Source organism: Hemiscyllium ocellatum, chromosome 13, assembly GCF_020745735.1.
Source record: "Hemiscyllium ocellatum isolate sHemOce1 chromosome 13, sHemOce1.pat.X.cur, whole genome shotgun sequence".
In the NCBI taxonomy this organism is placed as follows: domain Eukaryota; kingdom Metazoa; phylum Chordata; class Chondrichthyes; order Orectolobiformes; family Hemiscylliidae; genus Hemiscyllium; species Hemiscyllium ocellatum.
The window spans coordinates 54448711-54475627 of NC_083413.1; positions in this window are offsets into that span (position 1 = coordinate 54448711).

Sequence of the window (26917 nt, forward strand, 5' to 3'; positions counted from 1 at the left end):
GCAGTGGACTCTTCACCAATGCTTCAGATGTACAGGCCGCAGTCCAAAAAAAATCTCTCTACTTCACCCTTTGTCTTCTGCCTTCAAGCCAATTTTGTATACAATTCGCTATCTCCCCCTGGATTCCATGTAATTTAACCCTGGGCTATAGTCCACTTAGATGAATTCAGCTCAGTAGTTGTTGTTCACACAACCAGTGAAAACTCATTAAGAATGCTTGAATCCAAACTCATGAATGTAAGTATGTTTTAAGGTTTGGAAGTATTTAATCAGGTGCAAAATTGCAGGGTCAGGATCCCATCTTCTCACTTCTGTCCAAATAGAATGGAGTTACAAGTCTCACAATTGGCCAGCATGAATATTGAACCAATAGCTGGCTGGTGAGTCTCACTGTCAGAATCACAAATTTGGGATCCCTGAGGATGCATCATTCAAAAGCATTCAATGTCTGATCAGGATATACAGCTTAACTGAGGTCCACTCTTCTCCACCTTTGTTTGAAGCCCTCCTACCAGCTCAGGGAGCAACTTCGCCCCAAGACCGCCACCCACTCCTGCCCATACATGTGGTTCGAGTCCCTAGTGATATGCTGTAATTTTTGGGGGCATGAATCTGTGGTATAGGGATGGGATGGAGTGGTGTGGAGGGATGGGATGTTGAGGGGGAAATGTGGAGGGTCCTTCTGGGACTCTGATTGGCTAGCAGGTATTCAAGGAGTGGGATTTTCACTAACAGAGTCTTTAATCCTGGGGAAGGCCAATTACTTGCCAAATAGGTACTTTATATGGCAAGCCATCCCCAAAACAAGTTGATGGCAGGCTCTCAGCAAGTTTCTAATTGATGGGTAAGACCTCCATTCACTCGCCTGAATTCCAGTTATGGATTTTGCTGGTAGGGACTCTTGAAACAATGAGCAAGGAGAATATGATCTTTGTAATTTTGACATTTGTGAGCTATTAAAAATTCTAAATGGATAATCATGCAAATATTTGTTGTTTTGCACAGATCTGTGAACTTTTCAAATCTTTTCCCATATTATTAAAGTGATTAAAAGTTCAGTTAATAGTAGACACCTGGTGGGTGAGTTGGAAGATATCAGGGTGAGGGAAGTTTAGGGATAAGGAGGGTAAGAGGCAGAGTGATTGGGAACATGAATTCACCTCCATAATGGGCTGATGACTCAGCAAATGGGATGGACCTTCAAGCCTTGTCATCTCAGCATTGGCCTACCTCTATCTCTGACTCGTTAATGGTGTCAAAGACAGCAGGCCCAACTCCAGACAATTCCTAACTCACTCCCATTAAAGTAGCATCATCAAACATTCCCAGACAGTGGCAGGATCATGACATCAGTTAGTTCCACTCCCAAAGTGAAAATCTGGCTCTAACATATAAGAAAGGAAATTTAAATTTTGCCCACATGTTGGTCAGGAAGTGAATAGAATACTAAACAAGAGCAGTATTATCTCAAATGTAGAATGAGCCCCACTTTAGTATAGGCTTAAAAAACAGGTAGACATGTATAGAAAATAAGATGGACATGTTGAGAAAGAAAGAGTATTTTAAAGTATTCTCCTGAGCCTTATAAATCTATGAAAGCATGTGAAATCTGCACAAAGTAATAACACGAATTGTTATTCTAGCACAGATATTGTAAAAGAGTACAAGTGGTGGAAATAACTTCATGCTGAAAATATTACTTCACCATTCCTATTCTGAAATGTGCCAAAGGCATCAGATAAATTAATTCTGATCATTTTGACAACAGTAGCAAATGAAATAAACCAAATAACGGAAGTGTATTTGATGTATCAGGAGAAATGGTGGATCATTCACGAGTGGCACCTACCCATCATACAGTAAGAGAATTCTTGAATTATGAACACCAGCCCTAGGCAATGGGATAGGTACAAATTTCCATCTTCGGCAGTAGTCACTAATCAGGAACAATGGGACAGTGCTAGTTAAATTTGTATGTTTGGAGGGACTCCGCAAGTATTGGCAACTCTGTATTGATTTTGAAATTGGCTTCACACTGAACTGCTGTGACAGTACAATGGGCGTTAATCCAAAATTGCAATGACATTATTTCTTTAAGACAGCTTCAGTTGTGTTGTCCATTATATTGGTGCAAACAGAATAGTAAAACTGACACAGAGAAGAATATTTTTGCCTTTTTAGTTGATATGGTATGATCATAACTAAAAGCACACAAGTTACTAGCAATGATGATCAAAGATTATTTTGCCAAATTTAACTGCAGTTTAAATTTAAAAATTATAATGCAACCTTATGTATATAAGTGTAAATGTAAGCATGATAGACTGTCATTACTTATTGCTAGTAATAACATCCAGACATTGTTATGATCAATTTGGCAGAGTGCACTGTCTTTCTCTAGTTCCACCAGTCCACAGGTCACAACTTAAATTGAACTTTTCCAGTTCCTAATATGGTCAATTTTATACTTACACTACGTTTTACTTAGACTAAGAACCAGTTCATTTAGCAAATACAAAATCTATAATTTGTTATAAATCAAGACTTATTCTCTAAAGGTACAGTACTGACTAACACAGTTTCTAAATTGAAATATCAATTTTTACCCCATTAAATAACTCAAATCACTTGCATAAACATATTCACAGTGAGAAGAAATGGATTTCTCTCTGCAGAGATTCAGGTAAGAAAATGCTCTTGACCAATAACTCTAATCCTTAAATGTAAAAAGTTGAGGTTTGAAATGTTCAGATATGTGTTGGTCTGACATTCAGACACATCCTGACAGATGCTGCTGAATACTTGCAGCTGTTGGTGCATCCTTATTAATCATTCAAGAAATATTAACAAACTCTTTCAGAGGTTTCTCAAACTGGGCCAGAGTTTCTGACATCACTCAGGACCCTTTTGCAGAAACAGGAGACACAAGGTGGGAAACTTCTCTCTTTCAGCAAGCCTCTCCCCATTTGCACCAAACAACTTCCAAAGCAAAAACTGAAAACTGACAGTCATAAACCTAAATAGGTGGTTACGAATAAACAGCAAGAAACTAGACTATGCATACGACTATCAAGAAATACAGTGTTCATGTCTTATTGTTGATCACTTAAAAAGAAAAGTTCAGATATTCACAATCAGAAATTTATTCAATAGAAAGGCTTAATAGTACCATCTAAATTTCTCAGCTTCACATCAATCAACATTCACAAATATATTTGGCTTGGCAATTTGCCCTTAGTATAATGGCACTAATGAACTTATGAAAAATTATCGACAGCAATCATTTCATTGCGCCTAATCCATTTGGTTTTGGAATAATACATTTCCATTTTCACCTGTATCCTTTCATGCATTTAGCCTAAGAAGCATATTTGACGCCTTCTTGAAAAATTCAATGTGTGGCCTTAACTGTTTTCTGTAGTCGTGAATTCCATATGCTCATCACTCTCAGGATGAAGAAATTTCTCCTCATCTCAGTCCTAAATAGTCTACTTCATGTCCTTTGACTGTCCTCCCACTCTCTGTACTCCAGACATCTGGTTATCAGGAACATCCTTCCTGGATTTCCCCTGTCTAATCCTGTTAGAATTTTATGAGATTCTATAAGAACCCTCTCATTCTTCTCAACTCCAGTGAATAAAGTCCTAATTGATGCAGTCTGGCTTCATACATAAGACCTAAATCAATCTTAATTGTCCTTGAGTTGGTGGTAATGAGCTGCCTTCTTGAATTGTTGTAATCAGTTTGATGTAGGTACGCCCACAAAGCCATTAGAGAGAGAGTTTGAGGACACTGAAGGAATGGCGATATTTTTGTAAATCAGTATGATGAGTGGCTTGGTGGGGAAATAATAGCTGGTGGTGTTCCTATGCATCTGCTTCACGTGTCCTTCTAGATTGTAATAGTCTTAGATTTAGAAGGTACTGTCTAAGGAGCTGTGCAAATTTATGTAGTGTGTCTTCCAGATGGTGCACACTCTGATATTGAGCACTAGTGCTGTAGGGAGTGAATGATTGTGGATAAGATGCAGGTCAATTGGGCTACTTTTATCCTGGATGGCATCAAGCTTCTCGTTTGTTGTTGGAGCTGTACTCATCCAGGCAAATGGAGAATATTCCATCACACTCCTGACTTGAGCCTTACAGATGGTAGACAAGCTTTAAGGAGTCAGGAGATGAGTTACTCACTGCAGAATTCCTAGCCACTGGCCTAGCTATGGTATGTTTACAACTAGTACAAATTTTTGGTCAATGTTAACCCCAGGATGTTGATCATGGGGGAGTTCAGTATGTCAATGGTTTTGAATATCAAGGGCAAAGGTTATATTCTTACTTGTTGGAGATGGTCATTGCCTGGCACTTGTGTGGCATAAATGTCACTTGCCACTTGTGAACTCAAGTCTAGACAGTGTCCAGGTCTTGCTGAATATTTGAGGAGTCATGAATGGTGCTGCACATTATGCAATTATCAGTGAACATCCCCACTTTTGACCTTACGATGGAAGGAAGGTAATTGATGAAGCAGTTGAAAATGGTTGAACCCAGGACGTTACCCTGAGCAACTCTCGCAGAGATGCACTGGAGCTGTGATGACTGACCCTCAACAATAACCTCTTCTTGTATGCAGGAATGATTTCAACCAGTGAAGAGTTTTCCCCTGATTCCCATTGATTTCAGTTTTGTGGGGTTCCTTGATGCTACACTTGATCAAATGCAGCGATGATGTCAAGGGCATGCATTCTCACCTCGTTTATACGATCACCTCAAAGCATTCATCCTCAACTCCATCGATCCCTGCAAACACCAGAGTAACAAAAATCATATTTTTTTTTTTAAAAAAGCCAATTTAGGAAAAAAAAGCAGTGACCTATTGATCTGCAGCTTGCCACTTTCTCAAATAAATTTAAATCTTCTCGGTGTGCTAGCAGTGAATTTAACTAAGTGTCATGTTCATGTAAATTATACTCGTGTATTTCAGATGGATATAATCTGACTCTTCCATTAATTTAGAGACCTCAATCAAAACCTCAAGAGATTTTCTAGAGTAAAAGCTTTAGCTCCCTCAGGCAATGTAAATGCTCTTTCCAACTACTGCCATCCTCAATGCTCAAGACAGAAGAGTAATGGAAAGCTCACTACTTACCTGAATGGGTGCAAATGCAAAAACACTCAAGAAACTCAATACCATCAAGGATAAAGCAATTTGCTTGATTGTCATTCCTGCCACCAAAATCAATATCCAACCTTTCAACATATGATGCAGTTCGGCAGCTCACCAAGGTGAAACTGACACCATTTCTCTGCTCTGCAATCTCTATCACTAACAAGGACAAGAGCTGCAATGCTATAAGGTTGCCTCATCAGCTGTTTCCCCTTCAATACACCCTTACTTAGTCATATGTCACAATTCCTTCAATGTTTCTGGGGCGCAGTCATGGGGGGCATTAATGTCACAAGACTTGACTGTTTCTCATGCCACGTGGAGAAGATAGGGATTGAGACTACATGTGCCCACCCATAGACTAAGAAAAAAATAGACAACATGTGAGAAATTTCCAAACTGGAAACACAAATTTGTGAAGAAAACAAATTGGAACGGGGGATCTGTACCGTTGGGACAGTCTCCACCTGAACCGGTCAGGTACCAATGTTCTAGCGAAGAGGATAAATAGGGTGGTCAGTAGGACTTTAAACGTCTGAGCTGGGGGAAGAGAAATTGAAAGCGACAGGGAGTATGGAGTTAAATGGAAAGATAGGCAACAGGATAGCATATGTGCAGATGGATTTAAACACAAGGCAGACTGGGAATGCAGCAAAAAGGAAGGATAACTTAGGACATCTTATGACCTCCAATATCTCTAATGATAAGAAAGTTAGCATTAAGGCACTTTACCTGAATGCTCGTAGCATTCGTAACAAAGCAGATGAAATAATGGCACAGATCATCGTGAATGATTATGATGTGGTAGGTATCACAGAGATGTGGTTACAGGGGGGTCAGGACTGGCAGTTAAACATCCAAGGATTTTCAACTTATCGAAAAGACAGGGAGGTGGGCAGAGGGGGTGGGGTTGCCTTGTTAGTTAAGAACAAAATTAAATCTATGGCACTGAATGACATAACGTCGGATGATGTGGAGTCTGTGTGGGTGGAATTGAGGAACCACAAAAGCAAAAAAAAACACAATGGGAGTTGTGTACAGACCTCCTAACAGTGGTCAGGACCAGGGGCGCAACATGTACCGGGAAATAGAGAAGGCATGTCAGAAAATCAAGATCATGGTGATCATGGGAGACTTCAATATACAGATGGACTGGGTAAATAATGTTGCCAGTGGATCCAAAGAAAGGGAATTCATGGAGTGCTTACAGGATGGCTTTTTGGAACAGCTTGTCATGGAGCCCACAAGGGAGCAGGCTATTCTGGACCAAGTGCTATGTCATAAACCAGACTTTATAAAAAATCTTAAAGTAAGGGAACATTTAGGAAGCAGTGATCATAATATGGTAGAGTTCAGTCTGCAGTTTGAAAGAGAGAAGGCAAAATCGGATGTAATGATGTTACAGTTAAATAAAGGTAATTATGAGGGCATGAGAGAGGAACTGACAAAAATAGACTGGAAGCAGAGCTTAGCGGGGAAGACAGTAGTGCAAAAATTGCAGGAGTTTGTGGATATAATTGAGGACACTGTACAGAGATTCATCCCCAAGAAAAGAAATATTATCCGGGGAGGGATTAGACAGCCATGGCTGACAAAGGAAGTCAGGAAATGTATTAAAGAAAAAGAGAGATCCTATAAAGTGGCCAAGAACAGTGGGAAATCAGAAGATTGGGAAGGCTACAAAAACAAACAGAGGATAACAAAGAGAGAAATAAGGAAGGAGAGGATCAAATATGAAGGTAGGCGAGTCAGTAATATTAGAAATGATAGTAAAAGTTTCTTTCAATACATAAGAAACAAATGACAGGCAAAAGTAGACATTGGGCCACTTCAAACTGATGCTGGAAGCCTAGTGATGGGAGATAAGGAAATAGCAGGAGAACTTAATAAGTACTTTGCGTCAGTCTTCACAGTGGAAGACATGAGTAATATGCCAACAATTAAAGGCAGTCAGGGGGCTGAGTTGAGAATGGTTGCCATTAAAAAAGAGAAAGTGCTAGAAATTAAAATTGATAAATCTCCTGGCCCCGATGGGATACATCCTAGAGTTCTGAGGGAGGTGGCTGAGGAAATAGCAGAGGCGTTGGTTGAGATATTTCAAAAGCCACTGGAGTCAGGGAAAGTCCTGGATAATTGGAAGATCGCTGTTGTAACCTCTTGTTCAAGAAAGGATCAAGACAAAAGATGGAAAATTATAGGCCAATTAGCCTAACCTCGGTTGTTGGTAAAATTCTAGAATCCATCATTAAGGATGAGGTTTCTAAATTCTTGGAAGAGCAGAGTCGGATCAGAACAAGTCAACATGGATTTAGTAAGGGGAGGACATGCCTGACAAACCTGTTGGAATTCTTTGAAGAGGTGACAAGTAGGTTAGACCAGGGAAACCCAGTGGATGTGGTCTATCTAGACTTCCAAGGCTTTTGATAAGGTGCCACACAGGAGGCTGCTGAGCAAGGTGAGGGCCCGTGGTGTTCGAGGTGAGCTACTGGTATGGATTGAGTATTGGCTGTCTGACAGACGGCAGAGAGTTGGGATAAAAGGTTCTTTTTCGGAATGGCAGCCAGTGACAAGTGGTGTCCCACAGGGTTCAGTGTTGGGGCCGCAGCTGTTCACGTTATATATTAATGATCTGGATGAAGGGACTGGGGGAATTCTAACAAAGTTGCTGATGATACAAAGTTAGGTGGACAGGCAGGTAATACTGAGGAAGTGGAGAGGCTGCTGAAGGATCTAGACAGTTTGGGAGAGTGGTCCAGGAAATGGCTGATGGAATTCAATGTGAGCAAATGCGAGATGTTGCACTTTGGAAAAAAGAATACAAGCATGGACTACTTTCTAAATGGTGAGAAAACACGTAAAGCCAAAGTACAAAGGAATCCGGGAGTGCTAGTCAAGGATTCTCTAAAGGTAAACATGCAGGTTGAGTCCGTGATTAAGAAAGCGAAATGCAATGTTGTCATTTATCTCAAGAGGGTTGGAATATAAAAGCACCAATGTGCTACTGAGACTGTATAAAGCTCTGGTTAGGCCCCATTTGGAGTATTGTGTTCAGTTTTGGTCTCCACACCTCAGGAAGGACATACTGGCACTGGAGCGTGTCCAGCGGAGATTCACACGGATGATCCCTGGAATGGTAGGTCTAACATACGAGGAACGGCTGAGGATCCTGGGATTGTATTCATTGGAGTTTAGAAGATGAAGGGGAGATCTAATAGAAACTTACAAGATAATACATGGCTTGGAAAGGGTGGACGCTAGGAAATTGTTTCCATTAGGTGAGGAGACTAGGACCCATGGACACAGCCTGAGAATTAGAGGGGGTAAATTCAGAACAGAAATGTGGAGACATTTCTTCAGACAGAGAGTGGTGGGCCTGCGGAATTCATTGCCGCAGAGTGCAATGGAGGCCGGGACGCTAAATGCCTTCAAGGCAGAGATTGATAAATTATTGATGTCACAAGGAATTAAGGGCTATGGGGAGAATACGAGTAAGTGGAGTTGAAATGCCCATCAGCCATGATTGAATGGCGGAGTGAACTCGATGGGCCAAATGGCCTTACTTCCACTCCTATGTCTTATGGTCTTAAAAATAAGGAAACAAAACCTTCATTTTAAAGATCCCTTAAATATCATTTAATATGATGCCATTAGGCATTTGAAAAGGGAAGACCAATATTGAATTACCAGCTCCAAATCCATACCTAATTAAAATAGCCAATGTGCAAGTCAGTGAGAATAGCAGAGTCACCAAAAGTCAGGAATTTCAAATATTATTTCAGTCAGTAGAGATTTCCATGAAAGCAAGAAAGACATGAGAATTTTCCCACACATACAATCAGTTTTGAATATTAGTTAAACCAGGCAAGAAACCAAAAACATCTGATAATCACATACTCATCACTAATCCCCAAGATTCTAATAGAAGTGTTGATAATTCTTTTGAAATGATTCTTGAGCCTTGTGTAGATCTCCAGCTGACTGTCTGTTTAATTTGATATGCAAAAGCCATAAAATAAAGAGATTGCTAAATACATATATAATCTATTAGACTTAGAAAGGCTGTTGAGTGACTGAAGTGGGCATAATTGTCACACAGTCTGATTGTGGAATTAGCAGATATTCTCCTTATGAGTGCAGCCCTCAGTAAAGCACGTAGTGCCAGATTATTGAATAAAGGGAATCTCATCAAAGTCCTTTCATGTGAACAGGTTAAATGACCTCTTTGTTATTGCCAAACAACTATTACCTGTGGTTACCACATTGACCAGTATACAAAGGGGATGGGGACAAGAAAGACAGTGATTTATTAAAATATTAGCATCTCCTAAACATTTTTAAATGCTTAAAGTTCTTCTTCCAGAGGAGTGTCATGTTTACATTAACATACAAACAATTTCGCTCAATCTTAGAAGCTGTCAGATGGTTCAGTTAAATTCCATTGAACATAATTGTACTGAAGCATTACTGTTGCCACAAAATTTATTGGATATGAGAAATATATTATTCAATTGTAATATCCCTCACACTCCAAGATTGTTCTATACTATTATTGTAAGTGAACATTAACAGGTTTTGATAAGGTAACTAGTTGTACAGTATAGTAAGAGAGGAAATATTGTAGAAGCTTACATAATCAGGCTCCAGATTCATGTCACCTGCCATTACAATGACATATTACCTTTCGTGAATGCTCGGTTGCTATTATTTGAGTGAGGGTATAATTAACCATTAACTGTACATTTCATCATCTCCAAGTTCGTTTTGTTAAAGCATTTGACCATGAACATTTAACTCTTTACTCCCATTTTGTCCCTTCCAAGAGTGTCTAGTTTTAGACATTAACCTCCAACAGCATTTTCAGCTCTCTTGGAAGACTCACAGGATACATGAGGTCCATTGTCATTGTCTAGAATGGTGAATACACAATAGGAGTGGATAGATATCTCTCTGTAGCTAAGTACATTTCTGGAACCCCTTGAGAAAGGGGCAGTACATTGCTGAAACAGTACTGATTGGAGGTTTTTACATATTACCATGATCAGCAGACTGCAGGTGATTGCCATCTTTAACTTGGGCTTCCAACTCAATGATTGCTAAGAACTTCAAAATAAATCTACAACTTACAATATGTGGCAGAAAGAAACAGGGAACAACAAACCGGTGAGCCAAACACCAGCGGTTGGGAAAGTGGGCAGCCCGGGGCTCAGAACTTAGCACTGCTGCCTCAAAGCACCAGGGACCCAGTCTCAATTCCAGCCTCGGGTGACTGTCTGTGTGGAGTTTGCACATTCTCCCCATGCCTGAGTGAGTGCTCTGGTTTCCTCCTACAGTCCAACGATGTGCAGGTTAGGTGAACTGGCTATGCTAAATTGCCCATAGTGTTAGGTGCATTAGTCAGAGGGAAATGGATCTGGGTGATCTATTGTTTGGAAAGTCGGTTTGAACTTGTTGAGCCGAAGGGCCTGTTTCCACGTTGTAGGGGAATCTAATATAATCTATAATAGAGGATGTGATATGCAGAACATGCAGAAAATATTAATGGAATTGGACACAGTCAACACAGATTTATGAAAGTGAAATCACATGTGTCAAACCACCTGAAGCTTTTGACAATATCATGAGACATGTGAATATCAGCCTTTAACTTCACTCTGAAGTAGAAATGTCTATACTAATTTGCGTTTGATTTGCTGAGCTGATGAGGTGGAAAGCAAAAGAGATCCACCTGAAAAAAATTGCACTGTTAAATATTCACAGCTGTTCACAGGACCAGGAAAGCTGAAGAAAGCAAACCACATCACTTTACATCCTGAAAGAAAGCCAACGTGTCTGTTTACATCCTCTTCCAATGCTGCCAAAAGAAAAGATTGAAACTGATTCTATGTTGAAACAAGGGATTACTTCACCTGTAACAGAACCAACAAGCTCATGCTTCAAGATGGTCTCAGTACTATACCCAATGGATGTGTCAGAATCTGCACAGATCTTATACAACTAAACAAATCAGTTGAATGCAAAGTTCAAACTATGTTGTCTGGATGGGAGCTTAGCAAAATTTGGAAAGAGTCCAATGAAAATAGTGTTTTCCACCAGTGTTGTATGAGTGTTTCATTCTGAAAGGGAGGAATTAACTAAGCTCCACCTAATATGATGTTATCACCAGCACTTTGTGTGTGGAGTGTAGCTCTGAATCTGGAAGAAGACAAGTACACCATTTAGTTGTCCCCATGATCCTATAATAATGTTTATCATATCAATATAACTTACACCTAATTGCTATCTTCCAATAAGCTGCATCTTAACTAAGACACAGTCTTTTCTTGTTGAACTCCTTGTGGTTTTTCTCTCCCACCCACACGCAATAAAGCTGGCCCTATCAATCCCAAACTAAAAGGATGATCATGACAGCAGATCTACCTTATGGTGGTTGAAAGTCTAATGAACTCTGACAACACAATGAGCAGAAGTGACGATTTATCATACACAAACTACCCTCAATGGAGGGTCTAAGTGCTGACAACATTCATTACTATTTTTATCATGTTGAGTTTAATCAGATTAAGTTTTACCACCTAATAAGCACCAGGAATCTTCCAGAAGACAATGTTAAGCATTTTGAAAGGATGACTTCATATATCTTAGGGTGATGTCCTGATTGATCCACTCAATCAAAAACAAGACTTACAGTCAGCAATCTCAGAAGTTACATGACACCAGGTTATAGTCCAACATATTTAATTGAAATCACAAGCTTTCGCAGCGCTGCTCCATCATCACTCGACCTGATGAAGGAAGAGAGCTCAGAAAGCTTGTGATTTCAAATAAACCTGTTGGACTATAACCTGGTGTCATGTGACTTTTGACCTTGTACATCCCAGTCCAACAGCAGCGCCTCCATTTTGGAATCAACAATAAATAAGAGCTCCTCCAGCTGATTGTCATATCAGTGTGTAATACTCCCAACAGCCAGCGGGAGGTGGAGGAAGGGCTATGTGGACAGTTTATGAAAAAAGTATAAGAACAATAGGGTTCTGTGGTGTGTGATTTTAACTTCCCCAATATTGATTGGTACTCCCTTAATGCCGGGACTTGGATGGGAGAGAATTTGATAGGTGCGTCTAGGAGGGGGAAACATATGGAGTCCAACTAGGGAAGGGGCCATACCAGACCTGATGTCGGGGATTGAAGCTGACCAGGCAACCAAAGGTTATGTGGGGGAGCATTTTGGGAAGGGAGGGAAGGTAGAAGGTTCAGGAGTGTCTTTATCTGCCTAATTAAATCTCCCTTCTGCCTCCAAGCTCCCCACCAAGGAGATCAGAAGATCCCTTTGCAACAGTGACTTTAACGTATTTCGCTGGGTGTAAGCACTTTGGGACATCCCTGAAGTTGTAAACAGTGCTATATAAATCTAAATCATTCCATCTTCCATTCTATTTGCAGACAGAGCATAAGATCTGCTTGAGTTACATTTTGTGAAATGTACTGTTCTGATCTATATTTGTGCTGGATTAGCTGTGGCTAGGAATACATGGCCCATGAATAGCCTAACAAGTATGCCTTAAAGGGATTGCTGCAGTCTCCAATCAAACAGGTACTTTAAAAAAAAACTGAATAGGAATCATTTGTTACCATGCTTCTCCTGGCTCCAGATTTTTTTTTCCCTCCTTTATCCTTCTGTGAGATGCAGAAGTCATTGGCAAAGTCAACATTTGTTGCCCATCTCTTGGTGCCTTGGAACTGATTGGTTAACGAGGCCATTTCAGAAGAGTCAGCCAAATTTCTTTGGGCCTGGAGTCACAAGTAGGACAGACCAGGTAAGGATAGCAGATTTCTGTCAGTAGACAGTATTAGTGAACAAAGTAGGTTTTTATGGAAATTAACAGATTTTATGGTTGCCATCAGGCTAGGTTTGAAAAAATAATTGAATTCAAATCCAGCATCATCCAGGGTGTGATTCAAAATCATTTCATCAGAACATTGCTCAGGAACTCTGAATTACTAGCAAAGTACAATTAGCACCATGCCCCTCTGTCCTGACATTTAAAAAGTGGTTATACCTGTTGTCAAACTCTTTAAGTCCCTATGAATAAACCCTGAGTCCCAATGTCAGGTGCTGAGACTTGTCAATTCTAATGCAAACACTGGTTCCCATGCCCAGATCAGTGTCAACTCAAAGCCCAGTGAAACACCAGTTTAAGATAAAATAAAGTGCTAGAGAATATTTATCCTCATTCAATTCAATCATTTAAAATCATTTTGGGATTCAGTATGATTGCAGGGATTAATCTATATTCCAGGATACTGCAGGCATAATAACTGTCCAGTATGTTATCTTATTGTGGAAATGTTATTTCTCTGGGTGCATTGCCTGACAAGTTGTCATTTGTACAATAAGCACCACATAAACAGATAATCCCAAATCATTCTCAACATTTCCTCCCAGACATAATTTTAAGAAGTAACATCTTGGCAACCCTTCATCAAGCTATGTCACTGCAGCTCATCATTTTCCTAGTTTGTGTTACTTTTTCATGACTGGAAAAGCATTACATTCACTCAGCAATTTTTCCTAGTCTTCAATATGTTTATGCAAATCTAGATTGTTGGACAGACATCAAACTCAGGCCTTAGAGACTAAAATCATTCTACACAGCTTCTACTTAATGGTTTTTCATATGACTTCTCAGACAACACTTCTCTCTTGCAAGTCACAATGCTTTTACTCATTAAATTCATAATCTATTTTTCTAGTTGAGTAATTCTTTTAAACCCACTGTTGACTCATACTACTTGCTCCCATCTTAATTCTTCAGACTTTGCCTTTTGTAGTCTTGGTTATGTTACACACCCTGTAGACAAAAGGAGTATTCTCGGAAGATAATTTACTACAAATGAACAAATAACTATGTTTATTGACACTTTTAGAAAAAAAGTATTTCAAACTTCTGTAGGGACTGCAATTTCCACCCTTTACAGGATCACCTGATTTGGACTAAAGCTATGCTATGACGGTTATACTTTTCAGTTTGTACTTAATGGAACTGAAGACATTTTTTTAATCTATGGGAAATTAAATTGCACTTGCAACTCACTATTTTAAAAAATTCAGATCAATTTACAGCAATGTAATTTTTCATTCATATTGGATTGTTTAGTTGCCAAAATCAAAATGCATTATTCCATGATAATATGTAATTTATTATGTAAAATTCCAAAATTTAGTTTAGACATGGGCCCAGATCTTCCTGCCTCCAAAGAAGCAGAATATTGGGACACCTTGGAGGTCCCAACACATTGTTTACATAGGAATTACTCAGAATGTTCAAACTCTCTAAAGAGTTCCCCATCTTGGAGTTAAAGTCATAGACTTCATAGGGTCCTGACTGATTTATCTGAATACACACCCAGGAAAGGGGACATAGCTTTTCTTCTATGTCTAAACCTGGATAACTGTCTGAAACCCTAACTTCTCATGTGACTACCTTCTGTCTCTGCACCACACAAACTCCATCCCCCCACAATGTGACCATCCTCTCAAAGTAGCCAAATTGCCTTGCTCATCACCACTATCAAGCCCCCGCCCCCCCCCCCCACTCCAAGCCGCACCCCCCCCCCCGCCCAATACTGGCTATCCCCCAGTCAGAACCATATTCACTTCACAACCCAATCAACTTCAGCTTACTACCCTTCATCAACCAAGTACCTCTACCCCTAGTCTGGAACTCTAATCAATCCCTCCTCCTCCTCCCCCACTCAAATCCCACTGACTTCACACTCATCATTGAATCATTACCCCTCCTGCAAACAACTGGACTTTTGGGCTGGACTTAATTGAGATTGGTGAGGAAATGGGATCCTCACAAGTAGTTCAAAGGGGACATAAGCTGGGAAGGAACTAGAATTTTTAAAAAATGGGAAATGTGCCTGGAATGCAGAAGAAACAGAGGCTCGATAAGAAAGAAATGTATTTAGCAAGGCTAAATGGAATGTTTTTAATGCGAGGAGTCTGAGGAATAAGGCAGATGAACTGAGGGCACAGACAGGCATGTGAGAGTATATCAAAGTTATGACTGAGAGTTAGGTGGAAAATAGGCAGAACTGGCAGCTCATCATTCCTGGTTATTGGATATTCAAACAAGAAAGAAAGAGGGAGATTCATAACATTGATCAAAGAATCAATTACAGCAGTGAGGAAGGATGATATCTTGAAAGGATGATTAAATGAGGCTATATGCATAGAAATTAAAAAAAAACACTTTGGGTGTGTATTATCATGCCCCAAATGGGCAGAATGAGCTGAGATAGAGAAACAAATATATGAGGAGAAAGTGAGGACTGCAGATGCTGGAGATCAGAGTTGAAAAATGTGTTGCTGGAAAAGCGCAGCAGGTCAGGCAGCATCCAAGGAGCAGGAGAATCGACATTTCGGGCATAAGTCTGAAGAAGGGCTTACGCCCAAAACGTCGATTCTCCTGCTCCTTGTATGCTACCTGACCTGCTGTGCTTTTCCAGCAACACATTTTTCAAACAAATATATGATCAAATTTCAAGCAAGTGTAAGAATAGTAAGTTAGGAATTATAGGAGATCTTGGTTACCAAAATACTAACTGGGATAATTTTAGTGTACAAGGTAAGGTGGGAAGAAAATTCTTAGTTAGCATCCAGGAGAACTTTACTAGTGGTACATAGAAAGCCCAGCAAGGATGGGGCCAGTTCCAGACTTAATATTTGAAAATAGGCCTAGGGTATAGGTGGATCCAGGGATCTCTACCCCACAGTCTTCAAAGCTCAACGTCCCCCAACCTCAAAGTGACAACTTCTATCATCTTCCCAAGTTCTGACAAAGAATTACTGGACCCAAAATGTTAACTAGGCTTTCTCTCCGTAGATGCTGCCACACCTGCTGAGTTTCTCCAGCAATTCCCACTTCACACAAAAGAAAACCTATGAGAATGAGAGCATTTTGGAGACAGTGACCATAACTCGGTTACATTTAGGATAATTATGAAAATGGATAAAGATGGGCTGGAAATCAATGTTCCAAACTAGGGAAAGGCTAATTTAATGAAGATATGACATGATTTGGCCCAAGTGGACCAGAAACAGCTACTTGTGGATAAAAATGTATCAGAGCAGTGAGATAGATTCAGGGAGGAATCAGTGGAAGGATGTGGCAAATATGTTCTTGAAAAGAAAAAAAAATTAGAGCCAGGGTATCATGTGGTATTAAGGTTTAGATTAAGTAAAAAAGAATCTTACACAGATAGTAAGGCCTAATACAGCAGAAGAGTATTAAAATGCTGTGGGGAACTTAAAAAGGACTTTAGGAAACCAGATGGACTGGATGATAGAGCATTGAGTATGAAACAAAGAGAAAGCATTTTTTTTCATTTATAAAGAGGCAAGAGAATACCTAAGAAAGATTTGGGGCCCATTAAGGATCATAGAGGTAATCAGAGTGTGGACCCAGAAGATGTACATAGAACATAGAACATAGAAGGATACAGCGCAGTACAGGCCCTTCGGCCCTCGATGTTGCGCCGACCGAATCCTACCTAGCCTATACTAGCCCAATAACTTCCAAATGCCTATCCAATGCCCGCTTAAATGACCATAAAGAAGGAGAGTTCACCACTGATACGGGCAGGGCATTCCATGAACTCACAACCCGCTGTGTGAAGAATCTACCCCTAACATCTGTCCTATACCTACCACCCCTTAATTTAAAGCTATGTCCCCTAGTAACACCTGACTCCATTAGCGGTAAAAGGTTCTTAGTATCTACCCTATCTAAACCCCTAATCATCTTATACACTTCTATCAGATCTCCCCTAAACCTTCTCTTCTCCAATGAGAACAGCCCCAAGTGCCTCAGCCTTTCCTCATAAGATTTTCCTACCATTCCAGGCAACATCCTGGTAAACCTCCTCTGCACTCGTTCTAAAGCTTCCACATCCTTCCTATAGTATGGTGACCAAAACTGCACACAATACTCCAGATGAGGCCGCACCAGAGTCTTATACAACTGCAACATGACCTCAGGACTCCGGAACTCAATTCCTCTGCCAATAAAGCCCAGTACACCATATGCCTTCCTCACAGCACTATTTACCTGGGTGGCAACTTTCAGAGATCTGTGTACATGGACACCAAGATCCCTCTGCTCATCCACACTACCAAGTAGCCTACCATTAGCCCAGTAATCCATCATCTTGTTATTCCTACCAAAGTGAACGACTTCGCACTTAGCTACATTGAATTCCATTTGCCACATTTCCGCCCAGCTCTGCAACTTATCTATATCCCGCTGTAACTTACCACTTCCTTCCTCACTATCCACAACTCCACCGACTTTTGTGTCATCCGCAAACTTGCTTACCCAGCTTTCAAGTCCTTCCTCTAGATCATTTATAAAGATAACAAAAAGCAATGGTCCCAAAACAGATCCTTGTGGTACACCGCTAGTAACTGCGCTCCAAGATGAACATAATCCATCAACTACTACCCTCTGTCTCCTTCCAGCCAGCCAATTCCTAATCCAAACCTCTAATGTATCCTCAATGCCATACCTCCGAAGTTTTAGCATTAGCCTACCATGGGGAACCTTATCGAACGCCTTACTAAAATCCATATACACAACATCTACTGCTTTACCCTCATCCACTTCCTTGGTCACCTTCTCAAAGAACTCAATAAGGTTTGTGAGGCACGACCTGCCCTTCACAAAACCATGCTGGCTATCCCTGATCACGTTATTCCTACCTAGATGTTCATAAATCTTATCCCTTACCATTCTCTCTAAGACTTTGCCCACCACTGAAGTCAGACTCACTGGCCTATAGTTGCTAGGGCTATCCCTACTCCCTTTCTTGAACAATGGGACCACATTCGCTATCCTCCAGTCCTCTGGTACTATTCCTGTTGACAACGACGACATAAAAATCCAGGCCAATGGCTCTGCTATCTCCTCCCTAGCTTCCCATAGGATCCTGGGGTAAATGCCATCAGGCCCAGGAGACTTATCTATATTCATCCTTTCCAATATTCCCAAAACCTCTTCCCTGCATATTTCCAGGGCATTCATTCTAATTATTTGTGATTCCATATTCACATCAGCAACAGTGTCCTGTTCCTGAGTGAATACTGATGAAAAGTACTGATTTAATGTCTCTCCAATCTCCTCCGCCTCCACACACAACTTCCCACTACTATCCTTGACTGGACCGATACCTACCCTAGTCATCCTTTTATTCTTGACATACCTATAGAAAGCCTTTGGGTTTTCCCTAATCCTACCAGCTAAAGACTTTTCATGTCCCCTTCTCGCTTCTCTTAGCTCCCTCTTTAGCTCCTTCCTGGCTACCTTATAACTCTCAAAAGGCAAGTTCTTCAATTAATACTTTGCATCAGCCTTCGCAATAGAAAAGGTCAATGTGGATAGGGACATCAGAGTGGAGGTCTGAGAAAAAACATATGGAGAGGAAGTGCCAGTATTTTTAGGGGCATTGAAAGTGGATAATTCCACAATTCCAGATAAGAGTTATCACAAGATGTTGAAGGAGGTAAAAGTGGAGATATCAGGAACCCCAGTATTAATTTTCAAATCCTCTCTGGCAACAGGCAAAATGCTAGAGAACTGGAAGACTGCTAATAAAATGCTGGTTAGTCCACATTAACTGCATGAAGTTCTGATCACTACATTATAGCAAGGATGTGATTGTATGAAAGAGGGTGCCATAGAGACTTACCATGTGGCTGCCTGGGCTCAAGGATTTGAGCTATGAGGGAAAATTGGATTGGCTGGTGTTGTTTTGCTTAAAGCAACAAAGAGAAGACCCGATAGAGGTGTATAAAATTCTGAGGCAAATGCATAGAGAGAATGGAAAGGTACTTTTTCATCAGGGAGAAGTGAATAACAGTGGACTATATGTTTCTTTCAAGAGATAGAAACTCTCATTACATTAAAGGAATATTTAGATATTAAATTGCAGTGCTATGGCATCCCAGGGAATTGTACCAAAAGCTGGAATGTTGTTGACCAAGGTATACATGATGGGTCAAATGGCCTCATTCTGCGCTGCAAATGTTGATGAGGCTAGCTCCTACCTCTCCAATACTTTCCATTGTCTCCAAGTTATGAGTATGATGGAAAACTTGCCTGGATTGTGAATTGGGAGATGGCACAGGGCGGGGTGACACTAAGCACAAAGACACACAGATGGCCACTGAGCCATAAGTTGGTCACTTGACCCTCAAGATGGCCGCCAGACCACAATATAGAGAAAGACAGCAGAGCAAACACAGACGCTGCCTGGGGTCACCAGAATGCCAGCACCATGCACTCACAGCCTAGTTGATTAGTTTAAGTTGGGTGGGGGAGAGGATATACATGTGTAGCATATACTGCCCAATGAAGTGTCTAGGTCTAACCAACACCTTTGATAGAAATGCTCACAGTTTGATATGCTCTCAATACAAAGTACTAATAGCCAGGGCTGCAGTCATCATGCTACTCAGGAAGAGTGATTAACGCCCATTACTACAGTAATGGATTTCCACACAGACATTGAAACTGACAATGTCTGCGCTGAAACTGACAACAACCGCACTGAAATTAACAAAGTCTGTGCTGGAACTGACAATGACTTAATCAAAACTATCAACAATTCTGTTAAGTTTACAATAAACAAACTATGTTACAAAGATAATTAGCTTATCACTGACTTATTATATTACAAAATTTATAAAAGTATCTTGACATGTGCTCTGGGTTGAGAGACGAATTGCAGCTGACCACTGTGCTGCTGGTGTCTCTCTCTCTCTCTCTCTCTCTCTCTCTCTCTCTCTCTCTCTCTCCCCGGAGCTCTGGTATTTCCTTGTACAATAAACTCTGTTTTTGAACCCTGACTCTGACTCTGAGGCTGGTGATCTTCCTTGCAACAATTGGTGCTGCGAGCATGATTCTTATTACTGATCCCCTGGTCGAAGACCACAATTGGGGGGCTGGGGTATGAATCAATTTGTGCTTGCAAATGGGAAGAGTCAGACCGAGCCAAAGATACAGTTTAAAAGGTTTACCAATTGTAATGTCTAACTTACTACAGAAATGAGTTAAAAAAATGTAAGTGTATGTCTGTGGAGAATAGATGTTAACAGTATTAACTGTTGTATGAACCTGCTGCTTGTGCTAAAACAGCCAGAGAACAAGGTTGTGCCTGTCTCAAAGACCCTGCCCTAAACTGGTTGCTAAGAGGGGTAGCCCCACCACCACACCACCCCCCTCCCTTCCCCCACACGAAGGTTGGGATTTGAAATGGAAATTGAGGCACCAAGAGCACCAGGAGCTGTGAAGCACAAGTGGCAAAGTCAAGTAACATTGGACTCTGTAGGGGCAAGCAACGCAGAGTCCAGTTAGAGTTTAAGTTAAAAGTTAGATGCTGTTTGTATTTGTAATTTCCAATGTGGTGAGCAAGAGGAGCTGATCACTCTGACGACGAGCCAAACCTCAGTCAAGCGCACGTTACCAAGGTAGGGAGTGTGGACACTATGAGTAACTATGATACGCTGTCAGTCCGTAGTAGAACAACAGAGCCTGAACAGTGTTGGTGGCTGGGAGGGTAAAGAGTCCCACAGGTAGAGAGCACACTGGGCTAAAGGTAAGTTTCTGGGCCTATCAGGAGGCGTTGAGTGAGTAGAGGTGGCTGGGAAAGTAGAGGAGTCCAGCTAGAGAGCATACCCTATTGAGCCAGCATTCCCAGCCAACCAGTAGGTATCGACTAGTGGTGGTGGCTGGGAGGGTACAGAAGTCCCACTAGTAGACAACACACCTTGCTAGGAGGCTGCTATGGCCATATGGACGGTGCTGAGACAGAATTATTGGCCAAGGGTAGCGAAGTCCCCACTGGTTAGGAACACCTTACTGTTAGTGGGATCCGGGGTACACAATCTGCTAACTGGCTGATCAAAGTTTTAAGAGGGTTACTACAGGTTCCCTGATTGAGAAATACAGGCAGGCTGACAAGAGTTGACAGAGCAAATGAATAAAAATGGTCGGGATTCATCCCAGACATTAGCACAACAGAGATGAACAAAAATGGAATAAAAATAAAATGATCGGGGTAATGTTAGTATATCAATTAGCAGGCCTAATTGAACAAGTGAGTGAAGAGCTGGAGGATAGAATACAAGAGGTAGAGCAGAGAACAATGTAAAATACTGCAGCCACTGCAACTGAATAGGATACATAGAAGCAGTGTGCTGAGAAATGCATGGGGTACTCCCAAACACCACCCGCAACACCATGCAACCACGAGAGTCCTGAGGTCAGCAGAGCTGACAACCAGCTGTCCCCAATCATGAGGGTAAGGGAGAGGTGGGAATTTATGTGCCCACAGTAATAGGAGGGAGGAAATGTGAAATGCTAGTAAACAGAGGAGCGGTTGTATCCATCACAAACTTACCCTTACCCCACATAAACAAAATGATTCACTTAACTGGGGGAGGAGGGGATTAAAACACCAGTTTACCTCAGCAAAACTACCCTCATAGAAATAAACAATGTATATATCCCCATGAAATTCTATGCATGCTAAAATAACGAGGGCACCAAAATGGGCAATGATCTCATGAGAGAATATAATGTTTTAATCGATTGTGCAGAGGGAAATTGATTTGGCCCAGACAGCACGGCCGAAAAACCGAGATTGGGAAACTTACAAGTCACCTTGAAACCATTAAAGTGGCTACAGTCACCAGTAGGGACTGGAACCTCAAAGGGAGATTCAGAGCCATCACTGCCTCTGTGATCGGAGCATGGGCAGTAACAAAGTTAGATACAGGTCTAGTTAACATAGACCTGATAAGAGTTCCCGGACCAGAGCATAAGCCCCACCGGCAATACCTAATAAAACCGAAGCAGAAAAAGCAGTTGTGGAGATAGTAAAAGGACTTATGAAACAGGGAATCCTGAAAGCAAACACAAGTACAACTAATTCCCTGACATGGCCAGTAATAAAGCCTGATGGGAGCTACAGGCTCACTATTGATTATGCAGGATGAAATAAGGTCATCCCCAAATTGCACCCCATTGTAGCAGACCCCTCCACCGTTTTAAATGGCTTGCCCCCCGAACACAAGAGTTTTACTGTTTTAAACATAGCCAATGGGTTCTGGTCTGTCCCGTTACACTCTCAGTCCCAGAATAAATTAATAGTTAGGGATACGGGAAAACAGACTCAACTGAGGGAATTCTACACATGGGAACACACAACTGTGGGGAATAGATGGGGATGAAGATAGGGAGAGAGTAAAGGATACACCCCTAGACACAGCCAAGGAGACTCTCTTTGTGGACAGGTCACGAATATATGTAGCAGAGTCGCCCCGAACAGATGGGCTGTGGTAAATGGTAAGTTAGAAACAGTTATATCCAGAAAGATTGATGGAATTCAGTCTGCACAGGTAGCAGAACTGGTAGCACTTACCAAAGCACTGGATCTAGCAAAAGGAAACATTGTGAATATATATAAAAACAGTCAATATGCCGTCGGTGCATTAATGACTATATGGTGGCATGGAGTAGAAGAGGGTTCATCCCCATGGGGAGAGCCGCAATCAGACAACAATTAAGAATTCAGGCACTATAACATGCCAGTAAACAGCCAAAAGACGCTGCAATAATAAAAATAAAATGAGCCAACAAAAGAGAATCCGAGTTGGCTAAAATTCAAAGGAAACCAGGCAGCAGACCGAGCAGCTCAGAAATCCTTGGAACAAGAAGCCATTGACGTGGCTGCAATAGCCACTATTGAGTTAGCAAAAGACGCTATCCAAATTCAGCAGCTACAGGAGGACACTCTGCAGAAAGAAAGCAATGGAAACTGCAGGGGGCATTCAAAGGGGAGGATGGTGTCTGGAGGCAAGCAGACAAGGTGGTAGCACCAATGTATATATGGAACACACTGCTTGAACTGCACCATGGGCTCTCCCATAGCGGTAGAGAGGCCATGATAAGCCTGGGAAGAGAGTGGTGGTGGAAGGGAATGGGAAGAGACATGGCCAAGTACTGCCGCAGAGGCATGGTTTGTGCGCAACATAACCCAGGAGACCCATAAAAGTTAAGATGGGACAGCAGCCAGATCTGGGGGACCCTGGGAGCACCTTCAGATAGATTTTACAGCGCCACTACCACCTTCCCGTGGGAAAACATACTGCCTGGTCACCATTGACCAATTCACCCGGTGGGTAGAGGCATTCCCGACCAAAAGCTGCACTGTGACCTCTGTGGCCAGAATATTAGCAAAGGAGGTAACCCCGAGGTGGGAGGTACTCCTCCAGATTGGCCCTGACCAAGGGACATATTTTACAGGGTAGGTCATGAAGACTGTCTGCCAATTACTCTGCATTACACAAATATTTCACATTCCCTATCACCCCCGGAGCTCAGGGATGGTAGTGAGAATGAATAGAACGCTCAAAAATTCGTCCATGCACCCCTCAGGCAGAACATGGGCTGAATCACTGCCAAAATCTAGATTAGAGTGGTGCTGGAAAAGCACAGAGGTCAGGCAGCATCTGAAGAGAAGGAAAATCGATGTTTCTGGGAAAAGCACTTCATCAGGAATGAGGTAGGGAGACTCTGGAATGGAAAGATAAATGGGAGGGGGGTGGGGCTGGGGAGAAGGTAACCAAGAGTATAATAGGTGGATGGGGGTGGGGATGAAGGTGATAGGTTGGATAGGTGCAAAGGAAGGTTGGCAGGTAGGACAGATCATGAGGATGGTACTGAGATGGCAGGTTGAAAATGGGGTAAGGTGAGGGGAGGGGAAATGAGAAAACTGGTGAAGTCCACATTGACGTCCTGGGGTTGAAGTGTTCCGAGGTGGAAGATGAGGTATTCTTCCTCCAGGCATTGGGTGGTGAGGGAGTGGTGGTGGAGGAGGCCCAGGTTCTCGGCAGTGTGGGAGGGGCAGTTGAAATGTTCGGCCAAGGGACAGTGGAGTTGATTGGTGCGGGTGTCCCGGAGATTTTCCTAAAGTGCTCTGCGAGAAGGCGCCCAGTCTCCCCAATATAAAGGAGACCGCATCAGGAGCAATAAATGACATTGGTGGATGTGCAGGTAAAATGTTGATGGATGGAGGTGAGGAGGAGGATTGGGCACAGAGTTTGCAATTCCTGTGGTGGCAGGGGAAGATGTCAGGAGGAGAGGGTGGGTTATTGGGGGGCATGGACCTGACCAGTTACTGATGGAGGGAATGGTCTTTGCGGAAAGCGGATAGGGGTGGTGAGGGAAATATGTCCCTGGTGGTAGGGTCCATGGAGGTGGTGGACATGTCAGCAGATGATACGGTTTATGTGGAGGTTGGTAGGGTGGAAGTTGTGGACCAGGGGTATTCTGTCCTTGTTGTGGTTGGAGGGGAGTTTGAGGGCGGAGGTGTGGGACATGAATGAGATGCGTTGGAGAGCATTTTCAGCCATGTGGGAAGGGAAATTACGGTCTTTAAAGAAGGAGGCCATCTGGTGTGTTCTGTGGTGGAACTGGTCCTTCTGGGAGCAGATACGGTGGAGGCGAAGGAATTGGGAATATGGGATGGCATTTTTTCAGGAGATGGGTGGTAAGAGGTGTAATCCAGGTAGCTGTGGGAGTCAGTGGGTATGTAAAAAATGTCAGTGTTAAGTCAGTCATCATTGATGGAGATGGAGAGGTCCAGAAAGGGGAGGGAGGAGTCAGAGATGGTCCAGGTGAATTTCAGGTCGGGATGGAATGTGTTGGTGAAGTTGATGAACTGCTCAACCTCCTCTCAGGAGCATGAGGTGGCACCGACGCAGTCAGCCATACTAATGCAATTAAGAGCCACCACAAACCAGTCAATGGGGCTAACACCATATGAATTAATAACTGGGCAAGCAATGCAGATGCTGGAGACAATAATCACAGGTGGCACCGGTGTGGGTCCACGAAAAGACAAAAGTCGGCGGCATGTGATAGGATTATGTGCCCAATTGAAAGGGATGTGGAAATCTGTAATTGACAAACAGGAGAAAAAAGAACAAGGCGGGGGAACTCAAAATCTTCCCTAAAGTCCCAGCAACAGGAAGCCGCATCCCGGTGCGAGCACTGCCCAACAAACCAGGCTTTGCTCCAACATGGAATGGGCCATACAACGTGGTAATAAATGGGGACACCTGTGCCTGCATAGATATTAAAGGAAAAGGCACATGGAAGCACTGAACCCAAATAAAACTGCTTAAAGACTCCTGTGACCAAACTAATGGCATTGACCATTCCCCAGGTGCAGGCAGGAACAGCAGACAAGACGGTGATCCCGGGGGAGTACCGAAAACACAACAGAACAAACCACACAGAAGCACAACTGCACCTTCTGACAAAAACAAAGACTTTGACTGATAACTTTATTTTAACTGCCAAATATATATACCTGAATGTATTTCACTGTGTTTATGTATCATGATTGTCAGGACCATGTCGGGATTTGAAGATAACCTCTTCTATAAAACCAACCCAAGTTTGCATAGAAACTGAACTGTCTGCTACCCACTGGCGCAGTCAGTAGAATCCCTATTTGTGGCCACCCCAGTGTGGACCTCTTGTGACCTGTATACAGTAGACACCTCGGGAGTGGCATGTAAGGGGCAGATAGGAAAATACAAACCAGGACTCCAGGGAAGACATGTGCAGCTGGGCAGGACCACCGGCCCATGGGGCCAGGCCCCCCAGTCTAGGGAAGGGATGACCCATTTAAAACCCAGTAATTATCCATTCTGTTTCACAAGGCAGGAATGGGGATGCGTTTATGCCCTGGTTCCCAAAACAACTCATGCATTGTAAGCACTGCATAGTCATGAGGGGACAGTTTATCTGCACCTGCAGTGAGCAGACATGCTTGAATTTGGCCACGGGCAGACAATTCATATGTGGTCAGTGCAATGGCACCCATGTCAGCTCTGCCACATTGACATACCCGTTTGACACTTACCAGCTTGGAGAAGGGTGGGGGGGGAGTTACCCAGGGGATCGGGGTGACATGGGTCAACAGACAGATGGAAGGGCAGGACAATTTCTGTTACCAAGCAGCGAAGAGATTTGTTTTTCTGTTTAAGGGGACTTAAGCGACAGACACCCCAGACCTGCTCGCAGCAGGGACAATTGCACCCCTTACTGTACTGTACTGTCCCCACTGGGGGACATATTCAGAGAAGGTAAGTGACCCACTCCATTAGTCAGACGTTCTGTGCTGACTGGCAGGTCTCTACCACTTTGGGGTTATCATTGGAATATGGATTCTTGGGATCTCTATCTTTGGGGGGCACAGCAGGTGTCGTCACTGCTAAAAACCAAAATTACCTTGTATGTGGCCTGACTATCTCAGATACCTCAAAAGCTCTGGAAACATTTAATACAGAACTGCCTGAACTCAGACTCTACACACAGCAGACACATTACGCGGTGGATTATCAATTAGCACAGCAAGAAGGAGTTTGTAGATTATTGGTGACAGTTGTATCATCCATGTTGTTGATGCCACTTATAACATTACAGAAGCCATCGAGAATATCAGAGACCAGCTAGATAATTTTCGACAGGGAGCCACAATTACAGACAGCTGGCTAAATTGTTTGCTAGGTAAACAGTTGTAGGCGGCACGGTGGCACAGTGGTTAGCACTGCTGCCTCACAGTGCCAGAGACCTGGGTTCAATTCCTGACTCAGGCGACTGACTGTGTGGAGTTTGCACAT